At 40.2% G+C, this 24593-nt stretch overlaps 1 protein-coding gene across 13 annotated transcripts in view; it reads left to right on the top strand.

The window, feature by feature from the left end:
- Nucleotides 1-24593, top strand: part of ATXN1 (ataxin 1) — a 279929-nt gene that overhangs the window by 74868 nt on the left and 180468 nt on the right. For 10 of the 13 annotated variants that reach the window (XR_012157326.1, XM_073331971.1, XM_073331964.1 and 7 more), the window contains one exon: nt 22314-22385. The exons of 2 other annotated variants lie outside the window; for them this stretch is intronic. The gene's annotated coding sequence lies outside the window, so the exon portion shown is untranslated. Of the gene's footprint in view, nt 1-1987; nt 2157-22313; nt 22386-24593 lie in introns of all 13 variants that reach the window. One more of the 13 variants, XM_073331972.1, reaches the window with a different exon arrangement.

Below are 24593 nucleotides of genomic sequence, written 5' to 3'. Positions count from 1 at the left end.
GTTGAGTGAGTGTCATGAAACAACACAGTGCATGGCTTTAGGGAGATGCAGGCTGCCTGTAGTGCCTCCTATGGGTATGTTCCATTTAGTACTGATGAGCAGTCCCTCTGATTTTCATTTATTAGTAAGCCATATAAAAATTAAATGACTTGAAGCTGAAGTAGCATTTGTCTACTAGGGCTGTAAACTACAAAAGGCAAAATATTCAAAATCTGAAAAGTTTCCAACACTTTCTTTAAATCATGTGCATTGTCTTTCAAAATAGCAATGTAAATATGAATGAAACCAGTACTGTGATCCCGCAGCGAGGCTATTCATTATAAAGGCCATAAAAGGCATAGTGGTATAGATTAGACATGGGTCTGACCTGGAATCTAGGTCTGCTTGCAAGTTTGGGAAAGTTAGGATCCAGATCTGAACTTTGTGGTCTAGGGTCATTTCTAATAGAGGGTGATTTTTAACTTCGTCCATAAAACTGGAAGAGCACACAGGTTATAAAGCGGCATTATTAAATAACATTTTGCCTGTCTCTGACCTGCCCCTTTCTCTTCCCAAGATCAGTTATGTATAAGTGCAGAAACCGTTTTCTTGAGCATACTTGTGGCAAAAGTACACTGATTCAGGGACCTGTGGATCACTTTATTTGGTTCTGAACAACCATCACACAAATGTGTTTTTTTTTTCCAATGGGCCCTGTCCCTTTCTGGAGTTAAAACTTTCTTGTCCAGTGAGGATTTTGCAGGGTCTCAGAGGAGTTCAGTGGCATGGCCTTAAAGCCCTGTGAAGCCCAAAATTTATGGGCCAATCCACTTTGGAGCATACTATGCTACACTGAGTGGACTTGTGATGCTCCAGCTGCCTAGTGGTCACACACATGGGTTTGGAGAGAAGGAGGGACCATGGTGGTGGGTATGTTTCTAGTGGGATCCTGCAGGTTCTTGGTGCTAAGCTATCTAACATTTTTATCAAAGACCTGGAAGAAAATATAAAATCACTGATAAAGTTTGCAGACAACACAAAAATTAGGGGAGTAGTAAATAAAGAAGAGGGCAGGTCTCTGATACAGAGCAATCTGGGTTGTTTGGTAACCTGAGCACAGGCAAACAATATACATTTTAATGCAGCTGAATGGAAATGTATTTATCTAGGAACAAAGAATGAAGGGCATACACACAAGATGGGGGACTCCATCCTGGGAAGCAGTGACTCAGAAAAAGATTTGGGAGTTGCGGATAATCAGCTGAGCATGAGCTCCCAGTGTGATGCTTAGACCAAAAGAACTAACATGATCCCATGAAACCTAAATAGGGGAAGCTCAGGTAGGCATAGAGAGATTATTTTACCTCTGTATTGGGCACTTGCTACTGGAATACAGTGTCTAGTGTCTACAATTCAAGAAAGATATTGGAAATTTAAGAGGGTTCAGAAAACAGCCATGAGAATTATTCAAGGATTAGAAAACATGCCTTATAATGATAGGTGCAAAGAACTCAAGTCTGTTTATCTTAACAAAGAGAAGGTTAGGGGGTGACTTGAACACAGTCTATAAGTAACTACATGGGGAACAAAATGTTGATAATGGGCTTTTCAGTCTAGCAGAGAAAGGTATAACACGATCCAGTGGCTTAAAGTTGAAGCTAGACAAATTTAGACTGGAAAGGAGGTGCAATTTTTTAACTGTGAGCGTAAGTAACCATTGGAACAATTTATGAAGGGTTGTGGTGGACTCTTCATCCCTGGCCATTTTTAAATCAAGATTAGATAATATTTTTTTAAAGATATGGTCTAGTTCACACAAGAATTATTTTGGGGAGGATCTTCAGCCTGTGTTATACAGGAGGTCAGACTAACTGTTCACAGTTGTCCTTCTCAACTTGGAATCTATGAATCATATTGTCTTGACTTTGATCTCCCTTGTGCATATATAGTGGTCTTTGCACACTTTTCCCCTGCTCATTTTCCTCCTGTTCACTCATTGCCTTCATAGGCCTCTTCAGTTGTCATAGCTGCATGGTCTCTAGGGAGTTGTCTGGCTATTTGTGGTTTTACACGTCTTCCAGCTACGTCAGAGATTCAAATCCAGCACTCAGGGACATTATGTGGATTTGTGACACGCCTGTGGGACTTTGGATCCATAAACCAATGAATGGATTACAGTGAGACATAAAGTATTTTCATCTGTAACATATTATCCTGCTATAATATTATTCATGTTGTTATGCAAAGGAAAGCTGGCATTGATATATTGACCTGCCAAAAGGTAGGAGACACCTGTAAGCATGAATGAACAGGGAACTTCTTATCACAGTGAATTTGGCCTCTTCCTAATAACATTCTACCTCTGGACTATAGTTTAGAAGAATGGATGCAGTTTTTCTTTTAATGATGAATTAAAATATTTTAAAAATAATTAAATACCAAAAAGTTCAGGACAATTTTTTTCAAACCTGGGTAATTTAAAGTTAGGCTCCTAAATATAGATTGCACATCTGCATCATCCATTGACTTCATGCATTCAGGTTGGACAGTTTTGGCCAAAGACTCTTTATCATTAACTGCACACACACATAAGATATCTTAAAGCTACAAATAAATCTTTTTAAAAACAAAATATCTGAAAACCATTCCCCCATCTAGTTAACTGCAAAAACCTGTGTTCAGGATTCTGTGTATCCTTTGCTCTCACTGATAACATCGTGAATACCGAAAGGACCATGAGAAGCTAGTTCATTGGCCATCCAACTTCTGAGTATCTGTATTGCGGCCAACTATTGTAGGAGAAACAAAACAAGGCAGTAGATGTTACTTCTGCAAAGGATGAGATGGGACTGCCGAATTTTGGGCCATACATGTCAGTGAAAGGCTTTTTTGACTATGATATGACTCCTAGTCCACGTCATACCAAGTGCTGGTTTGCCACGATAAAACACTGCTGAAAAACGTGTGTGTAAATTGCCTTTCTTTTTACTGTCATTCAGTGGAATAGTGCCTACTCTCTAAAGAGGCAGAGCATAGCAATCCAGACAGTGGTATTGCTGGGTTATATATCAGTCAGCGTTTAGGTGCATCTGATGTTAAAAGCACTGAAATAGCCTTAAAGTAGGCAGTGTGGTACAGTGTTTATTGCCAGGGATTTGGATTTGGAAGAAGTGGGTTGTACTTTGATTCTTCCACTGACTTGCTGTGTAATCTTGGGCAAGTCATTTAGGAGAGATGTTCAAAGGCACAGTAGGTAGTAAGATACCTAACTGCCATTTGGGCCATTTTCCCCTTATCCTTGTGCTAATAAGCAATGGTCACATAAACACCACCCTGTACAGGAAACCTACTGACCGCTATACTTACCTACATGCCTCCAGCTTCCATCCAGGCCACATCACACGATCCATTGTCTACAGCCAAGCTCTAAGGTACAATCACATTTGCTCCAATCCCTCAGACAGAGACAAACACCTACAAGATCTCTATCAAGCATTCTTAAAACTACAGTACCCACCTGCTGAAGTGAAAAAACAGATTGACAGAGCCAGAAGAGTACCCAGAAGTTACCTACTACAGGACAGGCCCAACAAAGAAAATAACAGAATGCCACTAGCCATCACCTTCAGCCCCAACTAAAACCTCTCCAGCGCATCATCACAGATTTACAACCTATCCTGAAAAATGATCCCTCACTCTCACAGATCTTGGGAGACAGACCAGTCCTCACTTACAGACAGAAGCAAATACTGAAGCAAATACTCTCCAGCAACCAAACACCACAAACCAAAAACACTAACCCAGGAACCTATCCTTGCAGCAAAGCCCGATGCCTACTCTGTCCACATATTTATTCAAGTGACACCATCATAGGACCTAATCACATTAGCCACACCATCAGGGGCTCGTTCACCTGCACATCTACTGATGTGATATATGCCATCATGTGCCAGCAATGCCCCTCTGCCATGTACATTGGCCAAACTGGACAGTCTCTACGCAAAAGAATAAATGGACACAAATCTGACATCAGGAAGCATAACATTCAAAGACTGGTAGGAGAACACTTCAACCTCTCTTGCCACTCAGTAAAAGATTTAAGGGTGGCAATTTTGCAACAGCAAAGCTTCAAAAACAGACTCTAAGGAGAAACTGCTGAGCTTGAATTAATATGCGAACTAGATACCATTAATTTGGGTTTGAATAGAGACTGGGAGTGGCTGGGTCATTACGCATATTGAGTCTAATTCCCTAAGTTAAGTATCCTCAACCTTCTTGTCAACTGTCTAAATGGGCCATCTAGATTATCACTACAAAAGTTTTTTTTTCTCCTGCTGATAATAGCTCATCTTAACTAATTAGCCTCTCACAGTTTGTGTGGCAACTTCCAACTTATCTGTATGAATATATATATCTTCTTACTATATGTTCCTTTTTATGCATCGATGAAGTGGGCTGCAGCCCACGAAAGCTTATGCTCTAATAAATGTGTTAGTCTCTAAGGTGCCACAAGTACTCCTGTTCTTTTTGCGGATACAGACTAACACAGCTGCTACTCTGAAACCTGTACATTTCAAGTTTCTCCATCTTTAAAAAGAGAATAATAATTACCTTTCTTCATAAAGCAAGTAAAGATTGTTGGATAAAAGGGGGTTTAGATGAAATGCAAAATATTCTTCGGAAAACTTACTTGAGTAACGGCTCAAAACCTAATTGGATCTGCAAGGCCAGTAGCCCAGACAGCGGAAACAGCCTCTTTCCTCTCTGTTAACATACCAAACAGCAGAAACCTGTGTGAGGGAACTCTGTTGCTCAATTGTGGAGTTTTGCACTCCATCAAAGGGGTAGTGTGTGGGTATGGTGAGAGTTATGGCAAAAGGGTCCACTGTGTGCATGGATCCACAAAGACCTAAGCACTGTTTGTGGTGGGGAACAGTTGGGCTGTGTCCACACCGTCCCACCACTTCCCTTCTGTTCTGCAGTAGTGCCTGCAACTGGGCTTCTGAACGGGCACAGGATGGTGCGGCTGGAGATTCTGTTCCTAAGCTCCGCAGTTCTTGTAGGCATTTCTTTGCATACACTGTTTACTCTGAATAGGCCTCATCCAAACCCCAATGAGGTCAATGGAAGACATCTACTGACTTCAGTGGGCTTCGGATCAGGCCCAATATGCTCACGTTCCATGGTTTGTCCTACAGTAACATTGTTTTAAATTGTAGTGTTTTGGAGCATTACTTCAGAATGCTACAGTACTTTTTTAAATATGAACTTGGTTTAAATAACCTTGCAGGCCTTAAGTTGCAAGCTGTTTCTGTGAAGCTCTCCTGGTTTGCAATAAAACTTTTTTTAAAAAAGATTTTAGGGCTTCAACTGACTTTTGTTCCTGTTTCCCAGGTCTGTTTTACTTGCATTTTATATTAACCACCCTATTGCACCTGCTTGAGCCCTGTGATATGCAAAAACACATTACAGTTGCACATAGAGCAAGGAATGAATCACTGCATTCTGCTTTTCAATTAGATTACTTAAATTACAAAGCATAAGTATTCCTTTTGGTATGGCACAGCAGCATTATTATCTCACTGTATTGATGGAATGGGAGTGGAAGTGAACATAATTCTTCTTCTATTACATCGTTAATGAGCCACAATTAAAAATAGTGTGTTGGCGTGCTAGAGTGAATGTGTTATTTTCAGAATTTTATGTAAGCCATTTCTGCTGTTGTACTTAGCCAGCGCCATGTTGCTCTGAAAGCTTTTAGAAATAAAATTGCCGAAAGGTCTGTCTGCTTGTCAAAAGCTAATTGGACAGTAAAGTCTGTCGGCTATAAAGGTTTAAGTTTGCTACTGTGTGTCAGAGTCTATTTGTGTTTCTTAGGTTTTCTTTTTGGATGACTCCTTCTTTTACTATACAGGAAAAAGAATCACACAGTACAGTAGGTTTGTTCTGTATGCACAGAGCTCCACTTGGATTCCATGTGTGATGCTTTTGGTTGAAAGCCTGACTCAGAGGTGGCGCAAGACTGCTAATGCTAATACTTTCAGTGTTCAAATATATACAGTGTGTGTAGACGCACATGTAGGAGTTTAATTTCAATTGTCTTTTTTTAGATCTTTTTCCAAAACTTAAGTCGTTTTTAGCATTTTGCTAATTTTTTCAGCACTTGTAGCTTCTGAAAGAATTGACATCACTGAGAGATTAGAAAATAATCCTGTCATTTTCATCTTGACAGTATTCTGTTCTGTGCTCCAAAAACCTGATGCATAATAATGGATAAGCCAAAGATTTCTTGGAATTGTCTCCCCCCCCCCCGCGCAATTCTGTTTCTATCTTTAGCATCATAGCAGGGAGCTCATCAGTGCATTGGATCATGTTCATGTTTAAACCATATAGTTCTTTGTAACTTTAGAACAAAATGAAGGTGATGGGTTAAGTGCAGAAGGGTGGTTTGTTCGTGTTGGTAAATTGACATGGGGTGATATTGAAAAGCAACCTTGCTTAAAATCCCTGGGTTAGGCCTGGGGTGGTCAGCGAATCAAGGGCTCCCCATCACACTGCGATCATGGCTCCTCATTGCATTGAGTCAGCAGCACTGTGTGGAGCACTTGATGTGCTGAAACCTCGGCACTGAAATGGTTGGCTGCATCCACCTCATGCACATCCCTGTTAGAAAGCTCCGTCTCCCTGGAGACCTGCTCAACCCCTCAGGCCTTTTCTAGAACCAGTCATTCTGCCTGGCCCTCCAGAGCTTCCTTTTCCACCCCAGAGCCTACCCTATTTGTGCTCTGTTTTCAAGTCTTTCCCAACAGCAGGTGAGTCAGGGACAGAGCAGTTGAGAAAAATTAAATAAAAATTAAATTTGTTGAAAAATTAACATGATTTTTCAATACATTTTTCAATCTGCTTTATTTGGCAGGGAAACCTGCCAAAACACAAGTAGCTGATGGATTTAGGAGACCTTGGTTCAAGTCCTTGCTTTGCCATAGACCACGTATGTCACCTTGGGCAAGTCACTTAGCCTCTCTATGCTTCAGTTCCCTGTCTATAAAATGTGGAGAATAGTAGTTCCCTACCTCACAGGGATGTATGTGAGGATATACACAATGATTGAGAGGTACTCAGGTACTGTAGTATTGGGGGCCATCTAAGTACCCAAGATACATGGGTAGGATATAAGTAGTGTTGTTGGATAATCTTGGCCAAATCAGGGAGGGTATCATGAATAACTGTCTGACACGTTGTGCTCAGAATGTGTGTGTGAAGTTCGGCATCCGTGGGAAGAGAGACTGTTTAAGTGTGGAACCCAAAGAAATGGGTAGGAAGAGTGCCAAATTATAGCAAAGGGAGCATTTTAAAATGTTTTCTCTGAAAAAGGTAGCAAATATCTTACCAAAAATTGACATTGGAAATGCAGTTATTCTCTGAAGAGCTATTGGGTCAAGTTTGGAGATGCAATTCAATCATTAAAGTGTGAAATGGAAGGATTTAAAGTTCTGCTTTTAAACTATAAATTTCAAATGAACCTTCGCTGTGAAGTCATTACTGACGCCTCCATAATATTGTTGGTATTAATGTCTGTTTGTACTTCAGTTCACAAAGAAACATTTCAGATAGAAACATTCTAGGCTGATAACAAAATAAGACGTAAAAAATTTCACCTTGAGTTTCTGGTGGCAAACCAGCAAGGCTTTGCTGTCATGGCTGGTGATGTCAGTGTAATTTCTCTAGAGTTTTCACTAACCTGAGGTCCCGGATCTCCTCCTCCCTGCGGACTGCTCAGGACATGTTGATTTTAGACACCCAGGATCCCTTGGGAAAGGGCACTTCCCTTGTTTTGTTGTGTTCCTTTCCCCAGCTGCTCAGTTCCTGGTTTGTCCTTTGAACTTTCCAGCTTCTGTGCTTTGCTCCTGGTGCTGGCAGTCCAGTGTAATTGACAAAAATCCTACTTCACAAAGCTTTAAAAAGCAGGGGTGCAGTAAATTCCATTTGACTGCCAGCACCCAGAGCACAGCAGGCACAGTTGGGAAAGCGGCCGAGGGACTGGGGTGTGGGCAATAGAAGGGGCAGAGAATGTACAACAGCGGCTCATGGGTGGGAGAAAGGGGAGAAGAAGAGACAACGTATAGGCCAGGGGTCGGCAACCTATGGCACGCGAGCTGGTTTCAGTGGCACTCACACTGCCCAGGTCCTGGCCACCGGTCCGGGGGGTTCTTCATTTTAATTTAATTTTAAATGAAGCTTCTTAAATGTTTTAAAAACCTTATTTACTTTACATACAACAATAGTTTAGTTCTATATTATAGACGTATAGAAAGAGACCTTCTAAAAACGTTAAAATGTATTACTGGCACACAAAACCTTAAATTAGAGTGAATAAACGAAGACTCGGCCCACCACTTCTGAAAGTTTGCTGACCCCTGGTATAGGGGATAAGAAAGGAAGTTGGAGAATATAAGGGAGGGGTGAGATTAATGAATAATTTAAAAATATTTGTTTATTAACCCTTTCAGTGCCCTGCTGACGTGCAGTGCACGTCAGGCAAAGTCACAACTTGCATAACTGGTGTGCTGGCCTCATGGGAGTCAATTGCAAAATTCTCATTGACTTCAGTGGACCAGGATTTCACCCATGTTTACTGCATGCTCTGTGCTGCTGTGGGTTGTCATGTCTCAGTATATGTGTTCACTTAGTACACATGGCATGCCGACATGCACAAGGTATGTTAACCTAAGCGTGATTGTAAATCTGTGAGGAATGGGGTAGCCTGGGTAACTCTATTGATTCCAGCAGTTACATCAATGAAAAATTGGAGTAAAATCATAGAATATGAGGGTTGAAAGAGACCTCAGGAGGTCATCTGGTCCAATCCCCTGCTCAAAGCAGGACCAATCCCCAATTTTTGCCCCAGATCCCTAAATGGCCTCCTCAAGGATTGAACTCACAACCCTGGGTTTAGCAGGCTAATGCTCAAACCACTGAGCTATCCCTACCCCTACGGTGAGTTAGACCCTTCATTTTTTCCTCAGGTGGAAGGTCTGTAGGGGGAATTGTATTGTATATATGCTTGGTAATATATTTTTAGTAAAACCTTCATAATATCACTTTGGTTAATATCTACACTTCACTTCTTAGTATTCAATCTGACTGTTTTATTCTGCAAAGTATCCTTGATATAAGAACAAATTCCTATTTAATGTTGCAACCAGAAAAACATCATTCTGTTTTCCTCTCCTGGCTTCTTTTTGAAATTTTAAATTCTAAATAAAACACTTCTTTTGCTCACTTGCTAGGATTCATGGCAGCAATAACCAGCCACCTGAAGTATCAGTGAATGAAATGTATACAGAAATGATGAGGTGGTGAGAGTTTTGTTGTGCTTTTCCTGTTGACATTGCTCAGTTTATAATAGAGCCTATCATGCTATGGCATTCCTGCATATGGACAGCATTTTACAGTACAGGAAAGATATATGCATAGAATACACTGTGATTAGAGAGCAATGATGCATAGTTCTGTTGTGAACTAATTTTGCTTGTCATGTTCAAAAAGTCTTTAGGTGTTATGTACAATAAAAAGATTTTCACTGTTATGTAAATCTTACATTAAATAGGTTGGAATGTAAAATGAATATATTCACAGAGAAGGAATAACAATGTTCTATATACAGTTTCCATGCAGACAACTGCAGTACAACATTGCTAATCTTCACACTATATAATTCATCTTCCCGTCTCATCATAAATTAAAACATCCAAGTGCTGTAGTCTGTTTTCCCAATCCAAAAGTCCCGATTCAGGAAAGCACATATGCATGTGCTTAAGTCCATGCCAACTCAAGATAGCACTTTAAATCCTATTGAAGTCAAGGAGGTGTTTAAGATAAACAGATGCTTAAATGCAGTTCTGAACAGAGATTTCCTGAATTGAAGCCAGAGACTCTTTAATATTTGTACACAATATACTACAGCACATATAGTAGTACGTCATGAGGTATTCGCCTAAATAATAAAACGCCAATTAAAATATATTTTGTAATGCTTGCTTTTTTCTGTTTATTCACTAATTAATTTAAACTAATAATTCATCCATTAACTTGGAACAGATATCTCAGTCATTAATGCAAAGTAGCAAAGTACTGCTGTAAGTTTAATACAGTGTTAAAGGTGAGAATGTGAGTGAACAGAAATCAGGAAATTCATTATAAAGTTTTACCTTGCAACCTGAGGCCCAAGGCACAGATACTATGTGTTATAATATACAATAAGCATTTTGTTAAACAGCTTTGCAAAATCATCCAGGAAACTGTTAACAAAAACCTACCAGCCAGTTCTTATTCTCTCTCTCTGACACTCACACTCACTCACTCGCTGCCCACTTTCACATCCCCTGCACTGTGAATCCCCAGCACCACCTTATAAAGAGTTAAAAATAAGAGCGACACTCTCCCCCCAGTTCTTCATCCACTTTGTAGATTACCTTTAACGATGGTGCCGCACTTAAAACAGTGGTGTTCCCTGGGTATGGAGAGGGCAGAATGTATCTGTTACTTAGGCTGCGTCTACACGGGGATAAAAAACTCATGGCTGGCCTGGGTCAGCTAACTCTGGCTCGTGAGGGTCAGGCTCCAGGGCTGAAAAGTTGCTGTGTGGATGTTTCGGCTTGGGCTGGAGCTCAAGCTCTGGGACCCTGTGAGAGTGTGGAGGGTCCCAGAGTTCAAGCCCAAGCCCAAATGTCTACACAGCCATTTTTGGCCCCGGAGCCCCGAAAGCCCGAGTCAGCTGACCCAGGCCAGCCAACTGTGGGGCGTTAATCCCTGTGTAGATGTACCCAGGGAGAACTGGGTAAAAGAACAAGTTAAATTGTGAAATAAAAGACTGGAAAATGCACATGAGCAGAACCCAAATGACCACCAGTAGTCCCTTTTTTCTGATATGACTGAAGAATTTGTAATGTTTCATACTTGTTAGCATCAAATGCTTTGTTTGGTGTTATTGTTTTAGCCACAGCTGGAATAAGTACTTATTGCATTGGGCCTGCAACTATGAAGGTGATAGTGGTGACTGGAAATTTTTTGTACATAATCCACTTGGTTATGTTATCTCCTAAATGCATATGATGTCATGCCATTTCAAATGGTATCTAATGACCTTACCGCGCTGTACTCTCGCTGTACCTTGTAATATGAATTGTCATTTTATGCGCTGTTAAATTTACAGGAATGGATTGACAATGAAACTAACATAAATATTGTGGTTGCCTGGGATGCTTTTGTATTGTTTGTGTGTGTTATATGATGGAATACTTTCGCTTTTACATTGATGAACTACGGGAGCAGTGTTATAAATGAAAGCTCTGTGTTTATCCACAGAGAGACTGTGGTAATGTAGTAATAATGCTTACTTGACATGGCCTTCACTGAAAATGTAGACTCCGACATCTAGTCTAAGTAAAAAGATAACAATAAACAGGACACAGGATTTAATGCATGCAAGTCTCTTAGAGCATACCAAGTTGTGTGGGGCTGCCACTGCATAGTTATACAGTCAGGGAAGCAATAAGGAACCATCATCAATCAGATCTCTCATTCTTCTTTATTTCCTATGTGGAAGTATTCACCTCCCCGTAGCTTTTTTTTTAGCTCTCCCCATGTCCCCTAAGGCTTCAGTGTTAAACTGCCTCAGACCATTGTCCGCAGCTGCTTCCATTTCTGCTGACTGGCTGAGGCTGTAGGGAGAACCATTCAAGTTACATTATGGAGCACAATATTGCTTGCTGCCCAGAGTCTTTCCCTCTAGATTTGTCCCTCCCATTGGGACTGTTACTCATGCTTTTTTAGATGGAGGATTAAAATAAATGTTTCCTTTTTGAAAAAAAAACAAAAAACCAGCCCATTGTATGTCTCTAAAACGATAGCACTTGTCCCAGCACCCCTTTTAATTTTACATTTATCCCCTGCGCTGTCTGCAGATGATATGTGTCTTTTGAACTTGGAAGAGAGTCAATGCCAAAGGAAACCTTCCGCCCCCAACAAAGCAATTTTTAAATAATTGCAGTCACTACACAGTGTGGAGCAAATACAACAATGAAGTTCATGGGTGACTGTGCATAAATTTCCGGAAAACATTATGAACATATTTGCATTTTAAAAATTACTGTCTGCTTTTTCTTTGATTTTTTTTTAACATGTCGAAATTCATTTACAAGTTCTAAACGAATTCTCCTGGTATTGGAGATGTTTATAACCTCTAATTTGCCTACCATGCCCCTTGCAAAGAACAGCAAGAGCTGTAGCTGCTGGCAAGAAGCCAGGGCTCTGTCAGAGCCTCTGTGCGGGAAGAAAGGCGGAGCTGCACTTCATTGTACTATTGCATCTGATGGAAGTGAGACACTGTATAAGCTGTTTTACAAATAAACCTACAGTACAGCCATCCCTTCATATAATGCTCTGGAAAGTTGCATATTTAAAAGCAAGAAACTTTGAAATGGGAAGGGTTGTCTTTGTACTGTTAAATGAAAGGTGAGGAAACATTTAAATCGATTCACAAGTTGAAGTGAAGAGACACATTGCTAGACCAACTTGCTCCAGTAAGTTGCTTTGCAGATTTCTTTTATCATCATGTTGAGATCACTGCTGTTTGCCTGCGTTAGAGAATTATTTCTAATTGAGATTTACTTTTGTGTTGTTTTTGCATTTTGGAAAGGGCTGTCCATTTTGAAAATGATGACAGGTATATATTAAATTTGCTTAGTTTTTCCTCCAAACTCAGAGAAGTGTCTCATATATTAAACCAGGTTTCTGACCTCATTTCTCAATGGAATTTTAAATGGGGGAAATTAAGAGTACTAATTAGTGCCTCATTAAGTACTTATAGTTGAGTATGATAATTTTCTTGAAAGGATAATTTAGTAGATGAATAAAAATATTCTCTATTAAAAATGAATACAAAGTCATTTTAAACCAGACATATTTCATTTATAAAAAATAATAGAATTCAAGCCAAATATATTTAATAACTTAGAGACATTGTTAGGCCAAAAGAAAAGGAGGACTTGTGGCACTTTAGAGACTAACCAATTTATCTGAGCATAAGCTTTCGTGAGCTACAGCTCACTTCATCGGATGCATCCAATGAGGTGAGCTGTAGCTCACGAAAGCTCATGCTCAAATAAATTGGTTAGTCTCTAAGGTGCCACAAGTACTCCTTTTCTTTTTGCGAATACAGACTAACACGGCTGCTACTCTGAAACCTATTGTTAGGCCATTAATTCTAAACACTGACCTACCTTGAAAATTGTCTTACTGCATATGGCCAAATTTTCAAAAGTGCCATCTAAATTTACAACTGTAATTTAGGCACCAAAATAGCCATTAACATGCCAGCCAACCAAATAGCATGCACAGTTGCAGTAATTGCATGCACAAATATGGGATTGTGCTGGGGCCCCAGTGCATTGACAGAACTCTATCTACTCAGTTTCACTAGTTCCCCATGTTGTTTGGGTCTTCCAAGAGTGGCATGGGAAACATATTTTTTTAGTAGGAAATTGTGAATATAAACTCAAAAAAATTTTAAGGGGGAATTACAGGCAGGTATATTATCTGGTACAATTTTAACTCATTTTTAAAATTTGCCTAGAATGCTAGCTCATAGTGCCCTTTAATACAATGCTTTATTTGCAAGAAACTCTATTTAAACTCGTGAATTATTGTGGTCAGAGAGAAGAAACATATTGCAGAATAGAAAGTTTAATATTCTGATAACAAAATAATTTTAGGTCATGGCTTTTTCTTTATTTCCTGCTCTAAAATTCCTCTAGCAGTACGAGTGAGCAGATCAGTCTGAGCCTCCTGTTCTTTTGTTGGGCTCCCAGCTGGAAATCCCTCCCTCGATTTTTCCATTGATAAAGAGTCACAAAGGGAATCTAGAATCGAGGAATGGGAGGAAATAGAACAATGTGTACTCTTGGACTTGAATCACAAAAGAGTTAACTAATGTAGATATAGTATTGAACCAGTTGCATTCCTTTCATGGTCAGACTCAATTAGCTGTGTCTTAACATTTGTAGTGGTCCTCAATGTCATGTAACAAATCGGCTGTCTATGGTCTTCTTACTGCAGATACTCTGAAAGAGTATTGCAAAGCATTTTTTTCCCTTTTCCATCGACTATTTTATATGACCTTCAGGAATTCCAAGTTGCAACAGGGGGCCAAATACTGTACATACAAAATACTCTTATTGTTAATTTATAAAATGTGGCTTTCACAAATAAAATTAAAATGTGACATTTATGGAGACCTATTAATGAATGCAGTAGTGTAGTACCAATTCTGCTTCCAGTGAAACTAAGGGCAGTTGACTTCAATGAGAGCAGATGCAGGCCCTATAAGATACCTGGCTAACATACAGTTTCATTTTATTCTCATAATGGTAGAAATAATAATAATAAGTTAAATATTGGAATTATTTAGAATAAAATATTTATAAAACTTATTGTGATGCAGTTATATATGATAGTATTTGCAATTAGCTTTGGGGGGGGGGAGGGTTGTGTATTTGTATTTGAGTTTACAATGCTTTAATTTAATATATTTTAGTCCCATCAGTGTATTTGTATTTGAGTTTACAATGCTTTAATATATTTTAGTTCCATCAGTTTTTTATTGCTGAACTGCTGAAGCAATTATTTGTTCTCTAGCTTCATTATTATTTTTATTACTATTAGTATGATTTATTATTTTATATTTATATTGTCCTAAAGGCCATTACCAGATTGGGACCCATTGTGTCAGGTGCTGTACAGACATATACTAGGTGACAGTACTTGCCCCAAAGGACTATATACTAAGGACAGTCCTTGCTCCCTCCTGCAAGCATCTTGCACCTTCACTTAAACTTCAGTGGAAAAGGAGAGTGCTCAGTACTGTGCAGGATAGAGCCCTTTGTGAGCCTTTTGCTCTTTCAAGCTGTACCCTGAAGCTGCCATCTTTGCACATCCTCTGGTTTGAAGGAGTAACTGATGGTTCCCCCCCCCTCAAATCTTGACAAAGTGCCATACAATGAAATTTGTCTTCTCTCTTGTCAACATCACGTCAAAATATATAAAGTAAATATCCTTAAATCAAACTCTAATCTAAATTAAATCTAAATTCTTACGCAGCATTTTTCTTGCTTTACCTATCTGTACATTTCTGTTATCAATGGAAATATTTTTTGGTGAGCCTGTGTGGGTAAAGTGAAATTGACATTCACCCACCTTGACTGATAAAATCTAATCCTTCCAACCCTATCTATTGATTAGATGAATGTGCTTTTTGTTGATTTTTCTAATGAAGTTGTTACTTCCTTTTCAAAAAAAAAAAAGGGGGGGGGACAAAAGGAAACTGAAAAAGCAAAATACTGTCAACTGAAGCATAAAAACAATCTTTAAATTGGAATGAAGTTAGTGTGTGCATTCTAAATACAAAACCAAGCAATTGCTTTCAGGTGGAACAGAGCAGAAACTAGGTGAAATAAAAGATACTGTAAATTGATTTTATTGCCCTAGCATTTTAATTCAGTAGGATTCTTGTTTTTGTTAACCCAGAAGGACTGCACTTGGTCAGCACCTAAATTTCTTGGGTTTCCCATTGCCACTCTGCCTGAAACTTTACTCCTGTGGGGATGAATTGTCTCTCAGTATGTTTGCTGCTTCATCATAATGAAAGTACATATGAAAGGTACAATGTGTCCTCACCCAAGATAGGCTCCCAGTATGAGTACGTTATAGTAATACAGCCAAATTTTCTTGATAGTAGCTTTGGACGATATACAGTGACCGCATGCAAATGCGAGATATAGCAGATGAAAATGACAAACTAACTCTGACAGGATCAAATAGGGTAATGGTTGGTGAACCACAGAAATAAAGTTGTACTGCATTAGCCTTAAGAGACTTGGAGTCTTAAAAAGAAAGCCATCCCTAATAGTGTGCATCTTGAGTGTTTAGGAAAGGACAAAGTACCCAGGCATTGAAGGGGACTGAGGGGTATGCCGCAACAGTACATTGAAATAGTCTTGTTGATGTCTTCACTCTCCACAGCAAAAATGATCTCTTCTGAAGGAGTTTTTCTGTTTAATACGAAAGTGTTAAAAAAACCCCAAACCCAGCCATCACTAGACATTTATCAGAAATCACGGCAATTTATTTTAAAGTATTACGGCTTTGGGGAACTGCGAAGCTAACACGATGAAAGCAAAGCAAGCAGCAGCTAAAATTATAGCCGCAGTTACCAAAAGAAATTCATTTACTGACATTTGAATGCAGCATTAACCCTCCATTAAAATGGCAGCAATATTTTAAAGAGGTTTTAATGCAAATGGCGAAGATGTTCTTTCTCTTTTAGTCTCCAGGATGTGTGTGTGTGTTGCTTCCATGTTCTTTCACTACAAGTAGCAGAAGTACTATTCACATGCTTCTAATAGAAAAAACAGTGCAGTCCAGTAGATGGGCATAGGACTGACAGTCAGGAGACCTGGCTTTATTCCTAGCTCTGTCACAGACTCACTGCATGGCCTTGGGCAAGTCATTCCCCTCATACCTCTCAACCTGCCATGCCCCCAAATTATTCATGTAGGGAACATAAAAAGACGTAGGATTCCTTCCTATAGTTCAAACAACCCTTTCTGGAGAATTATGGTATGGCCCCTGCATCTGACCACAGGTTAGGCCTGGAAAACCTGGGTGAGCAATCTGCTTATTTCTCTGTGTACAAGGAGCAACACTGGGAGAGACTGTGCATACCTCTGGGCCAGTCTCTCCAGTGCTCCTCCTGGGGTGGGGGGTGCAGTTCCATGCTGCTTCCTACACAAGATAGTGGTGTGAAAGCCTTCACTTTTTAATTTGTGTGAACTTCAGACACAAACCCCTGTGCTTAGGGTAAGACTCCACCTCTGGTGTACAAGCTTTTCTTAGCAGGACAATCTTTCCATGACATTTGGGCTGGAAGAGACCTCATACTGTAGGTCAAGTCCAAACCCCTGCACCTGGTGCAAGTTATCCTTTGCACCAGTCACATGAGTGTGACAAAACAAGAGACAGTGTCTATTAATGAGATGTGCAATGTATAATCTAAGCAAAATTAAAAGTCTCAGATGTGTGTGTTACAGAGAGAAAATCTGAACTATCAAATTTGAATTTGTTTAAGAGTTGATAGTCATTTTATATGTCATTGTAATTTTCCCTGCATTTGCAATAAAGCCTCTCAGTATCATGAGGCATTAATCACCTCCATTCAGTGATATACAAACAAATATGACTTTTTTTGTAGATTTGTTAGAATTTTATTCATTCAAAAGGTTACACTCAACTAGCAAAACCCATTAATTACCACACGAATGAATGTGTTTATTCCTTGGATAGGGAACCCCATGAATGCATATGAATCTGTACCTGCCTTAGTCACACTAGCACAGAAGCAATGGGAACCTCGACTTTGTGCTGCCTTCATGAAATCTGACCGTTTCCCCATGCATTTTGCCCCCCTCGTTCACTAAAATTGGGGGCCCATAGTACAGGTTTTTAACGGCTGCTCGGCCAGCTCCGCTTGCTCTCATATTGTGCAACTGCTGGGCAGACAGATTTCTTGATACGGTTTTTTTCTGATGGAAAGCAGAACCTGTTTTTTGGTCTGAAAATTTTCTTAATTTCTCTCCCCTCTTTTTCCAACCAGCTTAGTTCTGTGCTCTGAAGATGGGGCTTACTGTTCAGGATTTTCACTATTAAGTATGGAGATTCTGGTACTGGTTTCTCCTCTAGTATCTGTGAACATCATAGATCAGCCCTTCAGTTGGTGTAAACTAGTATACCTTCGTTAAATGGAGCTATGCTGATATATACCAGACGAGGATCTGGCAGCATAGCCTATGTTTTTGAAAGGAATTACTAGAACCATTTGGGAGGTCTCTGTATGCCTCTTTCTTCAGTTCTCTTTCACCTATTCTTTACTACGGGTTCTCCCTACTCATTTATTCTCTTTTTCCAGCAGAGCAGAGCTTCTGCTCCAAATCCTGCTGCGCAGTGCCTACCCCCAAAAACCCTTTCAATCTCACTCCTATTTTCCTATTATTGTAAAAGAAAGACTGCTGCTCCCCATTCTTCATGTTTACAGGTGACACAAGGAGAAGGGGGGGCACCACACACAAATGTATGGTTCACACGTCCTGGTTTCGAGCTCTGGCCCTGAAGCTTGAGTTAGCACTTTAACAGTGTGATGAACAGAAACAGCAATACCATAGCACCATTAGTAGCAAAGTGTTGGATCTTCGTGGTGCAATGTGTGGGATACAGTTTGTGTGGGTTTTGCTAAAGTTTGCAATATTTTTTATGACCTCTATAGAACTGGATAGTTGCTTTACAGGTCCAGCTGTGTCAACTCCTGTGTGATGTGTCCACATTTTTCAGTGGATATCGCTGCATCTGATTTTAATAGTCCCACACATTTACACTTTAAAATTTTTGTTTCCTCATTTCCAGTGAGGAAGTAATATAGTAGCAAGGTGGTTTTGTGTTACCAGGTCATACCTTGTTTTTCCATCAGCTTTTGAGAACAAGACAGAAGGAAAGGGTCAAAACTACTCAATTGTTGAACTTTTTACATTCTGGCCTTATTTTTTGTTTTTCGTTTACATATGAAAAGAAAAAATAGAGTTCCCAGAAAATGAAAAGAGAAATTGGTTAGTGACTGGTTCTGATGATACAGAAATAGCATTGTGGAGGATTAAAATAAAGGTGCCTCTTGGTGGATATATTTGGCATGACAGTGTCACTCTCCAGATTCTAAAGGACGAGAATACTTCAGAGACCAAACCACAAATCTTTTGCCACTTGCTGATGTTCTAAGATGCAGACATGCTGGTTTATCAGAATATATTCCTCCAGGAAGGCTCTGTGGGGGAGAATATTTAACCATGCATTGTACTTTGCTGCAGCTGTGGATTTTTCTTTTTTTAAAACTATCTCAGCTGCCGTTCCTGCATCGTCTAGTTAATTCTGTTCCTATTCAGATAGAGCTAATGACAGAATGTTGGGATAATTATATCTTCCATTCCCTTACTGTATCTTCTTTCATTCTAAAGGACCCATAAGTATTTTACAAACTTCGGTCCTGATCCTGCAGTGAGCTCCATGTGGAGGGACACCGGCACAGAGCCCATCTGACTTCACATATGCTGGGATTGGCCGGCATGGAGCAGCTTGCAGGATTGAGGCCTAAACTCAGTGCAGATGGAATTTTAGGAGAGGTTCGCTATCAAATTAACAAGTGTCTAGTGAGCAAATGCTAACTGAGATTTTTTTCAAAGGCTCATAATTTGGCCAAGTTTAGGTGAGATTGCACAGGAGGAGCAAACGGTACATTCGCGATACAAAGGCCACCCCCCTACCAAATTTCCAGAGGTGCTGGAGTTTCTCAATGAAAGAGTAATAAGAATTGTTTTTAATGTGGACAGAACAGTGTGTGTTTCCTTAGCCATTTTCTCAGAAATGGCTGAACCTTTATTGCTCAAAAGTTCAGCCTGAGGCAGGCACCTGGCATGGAAAATTTCAGCACAAATAGCTACTTTTTGGCAAAATTATAAGCAACTGGAAACAGGATCTTTATATTAGGAACTGTTGGTCAACCGTAACTTTAGGTGGTGCTACGAGCTACACAGATTAAAAAATGTACTGTAGTACCCACTTATCAGCGCTGTTGGCCATCTGCGCACATTATCCTTGCGTAGGTAGCAGCTATCTACCCCAGGGATAGAGAATTTTCTCACCCTTCAGCAACTGCATACTTAGGAGAAGTATGGTCTTCTTTACTAAGTATGAGGAGGAACAGAATGGCTGCCCTTACATCAGAGGAAAAACAGAACTTTAAGTTCTTCTATCTGGGGATTATGGTGACATTTGAAGGTGGCTGTGATAAAGATATTGATAGGAGATTAGGAAAAGCAAACACTGCTTTTGGAAGGATGAACAACAACTAGTCAAACAGAGGTCTTTACAGCATGCTAAAGATCAGATTGTACCGTGTGATTGTACTGAACATGCTACTGTGTGGAGCAGAGACTTCGGCAATGACAGTAGATAACAAAAAGAGATTGAGTACTTGTGGCACTTTAGAGACTAACAAATTTATTTGACTGGTTTCAGAGTAGCAGCCGTGTTAGTCTGTATTCCCAAAAAGAAAAGGAGTACTTGTGGCACCTTAGAGACTAACACATTTATTTGAGCATAAGCTTTTGTGAGCTACAGCTCACTTCACTGAGGAAGGATCTTGGTAAACCTTTCCTAACTTAACCAGAGCTAGCTGGACAGTTCTGAGCTCTGATAGGTTCCAAAAAGGAAAGATCTCCCTGAAGAGGACCATTTGCCTTAGACCAGAGGAGGCTCTGTAGGAGCTCCCATACCCAATAGACTTGAGTCCATCATCCCACGTAGCCTTTTGGGGGTCTTGCAGGGCATTCCCTTTATTTTGTTATTTATGACTGTTCACTGTACAAAGAACATCTTGACCTACTTGAGTATCATCACTTAATATCCAAGATTCTGATCTGTAGGTCTTCCATGAGAAGGTCTTCCATGTCTTCTATTTCAACAGCCTTAGATGAAGTTGAGCCCATAGAACTAAATCCTGGCAGAAAACCATCCCTCTCAACAGATTCAGTAGAGACTGAAATGGTGGGTAGTTCTGAGATGACAATACAATAACCAGAGACTTTAGCCTCAGGAAACCATGCTCCAGTAGAAATATGGAGCTCCTTTCTGTGTCTATCAGGAACCCTAAGTGAAATGTTTCTGGAAGAGTACTGCAGTATTCTCCTCCTGATCAACCCAACACAAACAAACATTCATAGAATCATAGGTTTCAGAGTAGCAGCTGTGTTAGTCTGTATCCGCAAAAAGGACAGGAGTACTTGTGGCACCTTAGAGACTAACAAATTTATCTGAGCATAAGCTTTCTGGCTAAGGTCTCTGATTATTGTGTTGTCATCTCAGGACTACCCACCATTTCAGTCTCTACTGAATCTGTTGAGAGGGATGGCTTTCTGCCAGGATTTAGTTCCATGGGCTCCACTTCATCTAAGGCTGTTGAAATAGAATCTTCTCATGGAAGACCTACAGATCAGAATCTTGAATATCAAGTGATGATACTCAAGTAGGTCAAGATGTTCTTTGTACAGTGAACAGTCATAAATAACAAAATAAAGGGAATGCCCCTGCAAGACCCCCAAAAGACCACATGGGATGATGGACTCAAGTCTACTGGGTAGGGGAGCTCCTACAGAGCCTCCTCTGGTCTAAGGCAAATGGTCCTCTTCAGGGAGATCTTTCCTTTTTGGAATCTATCAGAGCTGTCCAGCTAGCTCTGGTCAAGTTAGGAAAGGTTTACCAAGATCCTTCCTCTAACATTGTCATTGCTTACATAAATCATCAAGTGGGATCAAGTTGCAAATCTCTTCTCAAGGAAACCCCCCTCCTTTTCAAGCACACAGAATGCCATCTTCAGTTCACACCCTGATAAAACAATGTGTACTAATACATTTGTATAAGCAGGAGGCAAACTCATTACAGACAGAGGGCTTCAAGCTGATCCATGTCTCAAACAGTAGTAGAAACTCTAAGAAATCTGCAAATACACCTGTTTCCTGCAACAGAAAACCAAAACGTTAAAGGCCTCTGCATCAGATACAGGGGCATGGAGGAAGAGGCCCAAGATGGTGCCTTCATGATGAAGTGGTTCTTTCATTCAACCTACACGTTTCTTTGTATCTCTAATTTGGAGGGTTATAAAGAAAGTCAAACAGGATAGAGCCAAATCAACTTGATAGTAACGCAATCGCCAGGCAGTTGTGGTTAGCATGCATGTCAGCTGACAGTAGTCCTCCAGTTGATCTTTCCCTGCAACAAGCCATATTGTCACAGAGCAACACCATGTCATGATCACAACCTAGCATTGGTATCAGCCTGGCTTGTGAACAGCTCCTTCGGCAAATCTAGGCTAATACACAGAGTTTTGGCTACTCTTCTACAGAGAAATCCAGACCCCATTGAAATGAATGGCAAAACTCCTATTGACTTCAATGGAGTCAGGATTTCACTCCTGGTCTTTGGAAAGGAGGACACCTCAGCTATCTACTACAGAATCTGGACCATGGTTCATTTTCTGCTACAGGGATAGGGAGTTTGGTGCTAATGCCATAGATGCAAATACTGGCCATTCAAATTCTATTTTTGATTACTTTATTGTTTAAATTTTAAATTATTCAAAAGTTTAGTTTGATTCATTTTGTATGTCCTTGTACTTTCAGATTACGTTTTTAGAAGATCTCAATTGGAGCTGTGGAGAAAAGAAAGGAAGGAAGGGAGGCAGTGACTGAATGGTAGGAAAACTCTTCATCTCTGGCGGATGCCTCCTACCTGATTTGGAACTGGAGTGGGGTGGAGGGAAAAAAATTCTCTTTTATGGTGAACTCTGATATAATGCACCTTCATCTAATAGTGAGTCTACTCAACTTCATCTAATTGTGAAAAGGAATTAAGTCCTGAATTAATGCATTTCCATGGGTTTTTATTACAAGTAGACTGAAATTGTATTCCACACTACAGATTTTACTATCATGGGGAAATCAAGTTGCAATGCCTTCACCACCATTACATTATCACTATAAACAGACTCTTTAGAATAAGACCTTTTGAGAAATTTGGGTTTTTTTTGTTTTGTTTTTAAAGTGCATGTTAGGCAGATTAGACAGCTAAATCCCTGATTCAGCATTTGTTACTGATAGTGAATTTCTGCTAAGTGCAGAATCACTTTATTTTCTAGGTGAGGGTTGCTTTGTGCACCCTGCAGAAAGGAGAGCTTAATTCCAGATGTAATAGGGGAAGCCAAGGGGAGGACCAGCCATTAATAATTGTTCTGAGCAAGGAGATTGCATGATGGCTGGGGCACCAGATTCCCCCTGTTATTGAGGACATTTTCCCCTTTTTCTCAGAGATATAGATAGATAGATACCTACTGTTTTTTCCTTTCCCGCAGAGATTAACATTTTGAATGAAGGTGATCTAATCTAAGGTTTCTGCCTTTACAATAGAAGCAGTGGCAATGCCAGCAATGTTGGTTCCCAGACTTTGAGCTCCTCCGACAACACACAATGAAACAGTGCAGCACAGTAAAATGCAGTATACTTTAATACTTTGTGAGGAAGGCCCTTTATCTCCTTGGGGCCTTTCCCATTAGCCTCCTCTGTCTGCTGCTCCTTCTCCATCCGGTCTTTTGGGTGCTCATCTTCACCAAGGTTCTGGCAAGCTGCATTAGCTAACTGGATGCTTGTTTGTCAGGACAGAATCTAGCTCTTCATGGAAGGGCAGCCTGGGAGGTCAGGTTTTTAATAATACCTAGCTCTTCTCTGGTGCTCTTCATCAGTAGATCTCAAAGCACTTTACAAAGGCGGTAAGGATGCTGTGGTAGCTCTGCTTTGCACTGTGCGCAGTGTACTGACACCTTATATAGGCCTATTGGTTGTGGACCTTAGAGGCCAGGTGTACCCTAACCGTCTCATTGCTCCAAATCCCAAGTAAGACCCTCATGTTGGCCTTTGGCCAGCTCATAGCTTGACTAAATACTTTCCCTGGAGTGGGCAGTGAATGCTGGTGTTCAGAAGTACTATAGTTACCTAAAGCAAGTGCTGTACATTAATACTAATAAAGGATTTCCTGTTACTCAGTGGAATGCCTGTAGCAAGGAGAAATAGAAAGCTGGGGGAACCTGATAGGAAGCACTCGCTGAGAAATGTGAAGCATGGTGTTGTGGGATGGAGCTGGGAGAACTGGCTAACTTGTGTAGCTGTACGGTTGTGGTTTCGTGTCCAGTCTGGTGAGAAACTGTTGTAGAACGTAGATACTCAGCCAGATCTGAGCTAAGGACCTTGTTCCAGCAAATCTGTACACAGACTTGATAAAAGACAAAAGTATGTGGGGAGGGAGGAAGAAAATAGATGTTATGACTGTGTCTTGTCTGAGTGGTTTTTTTTTTGGTTTTTGGTTTTTAACGAAGAGTCAGGAGGAGGACTGTAAGTTGGGAAATGGTTTTAAAATTGTTGGACTACAAAACAATCTAAAAAATCTAAAAGGGGAATGGTGTACAGTAGGGCTTTGGAAAATATAGGATGGTGAACTGGAGCTTCCTTAATGCATCAGCCCATCTGTCTTGCTAATTTCTTTGCCTTAATCACAGACTTCATGAAGTGTCTAATTTTCTTTTTTTAGCGTTCTGTCTTCCTCTTGTGCAAAAGTTAAGGAAGGGAAATGATTGGAGCTGGATTTATTTTTACATGAGAAAGGAAAAAATAGTATCCAAAGAAGTTAATGATTGTGTTTGTGTGTAGTGTAGGTCTGTAGATATAAGCGATGTCTACACTGGGGATTTTTTGGGGGATTGAAGGTAAAAATTTCCCACTGTTGCTACCGTGGCGACTCCTCTCGTGATGGTAACAGTGGGAGTGCTAGTGTTGACCAGCTTCCAATGGTTGCTAGTGATTTTAATGCTGGGTTGTCTAACTCTGCTCAGAGCAGGTCTAAACAACATGGGG

The sequence above is a fragment of the Lepidochelys kempii genome, chromosome 2 (genome assembly GCF_965140265.1).
Source record: "Lepidochelys kempii isolate rLepKem1 chromosome 2, rLepKem1.hap2, whole genome shotgun sequence".
Lineage (NCBI taxonomy): Eukaryota > Metazoa > Chordata > Testudines > Cheloniidae > Lepidochelys > Lepidochelys kempii.
Note: the sequence above shows the minus strand (reverse complement) of the source record. Positions and strands in the feature narration are given on the sequence as shown.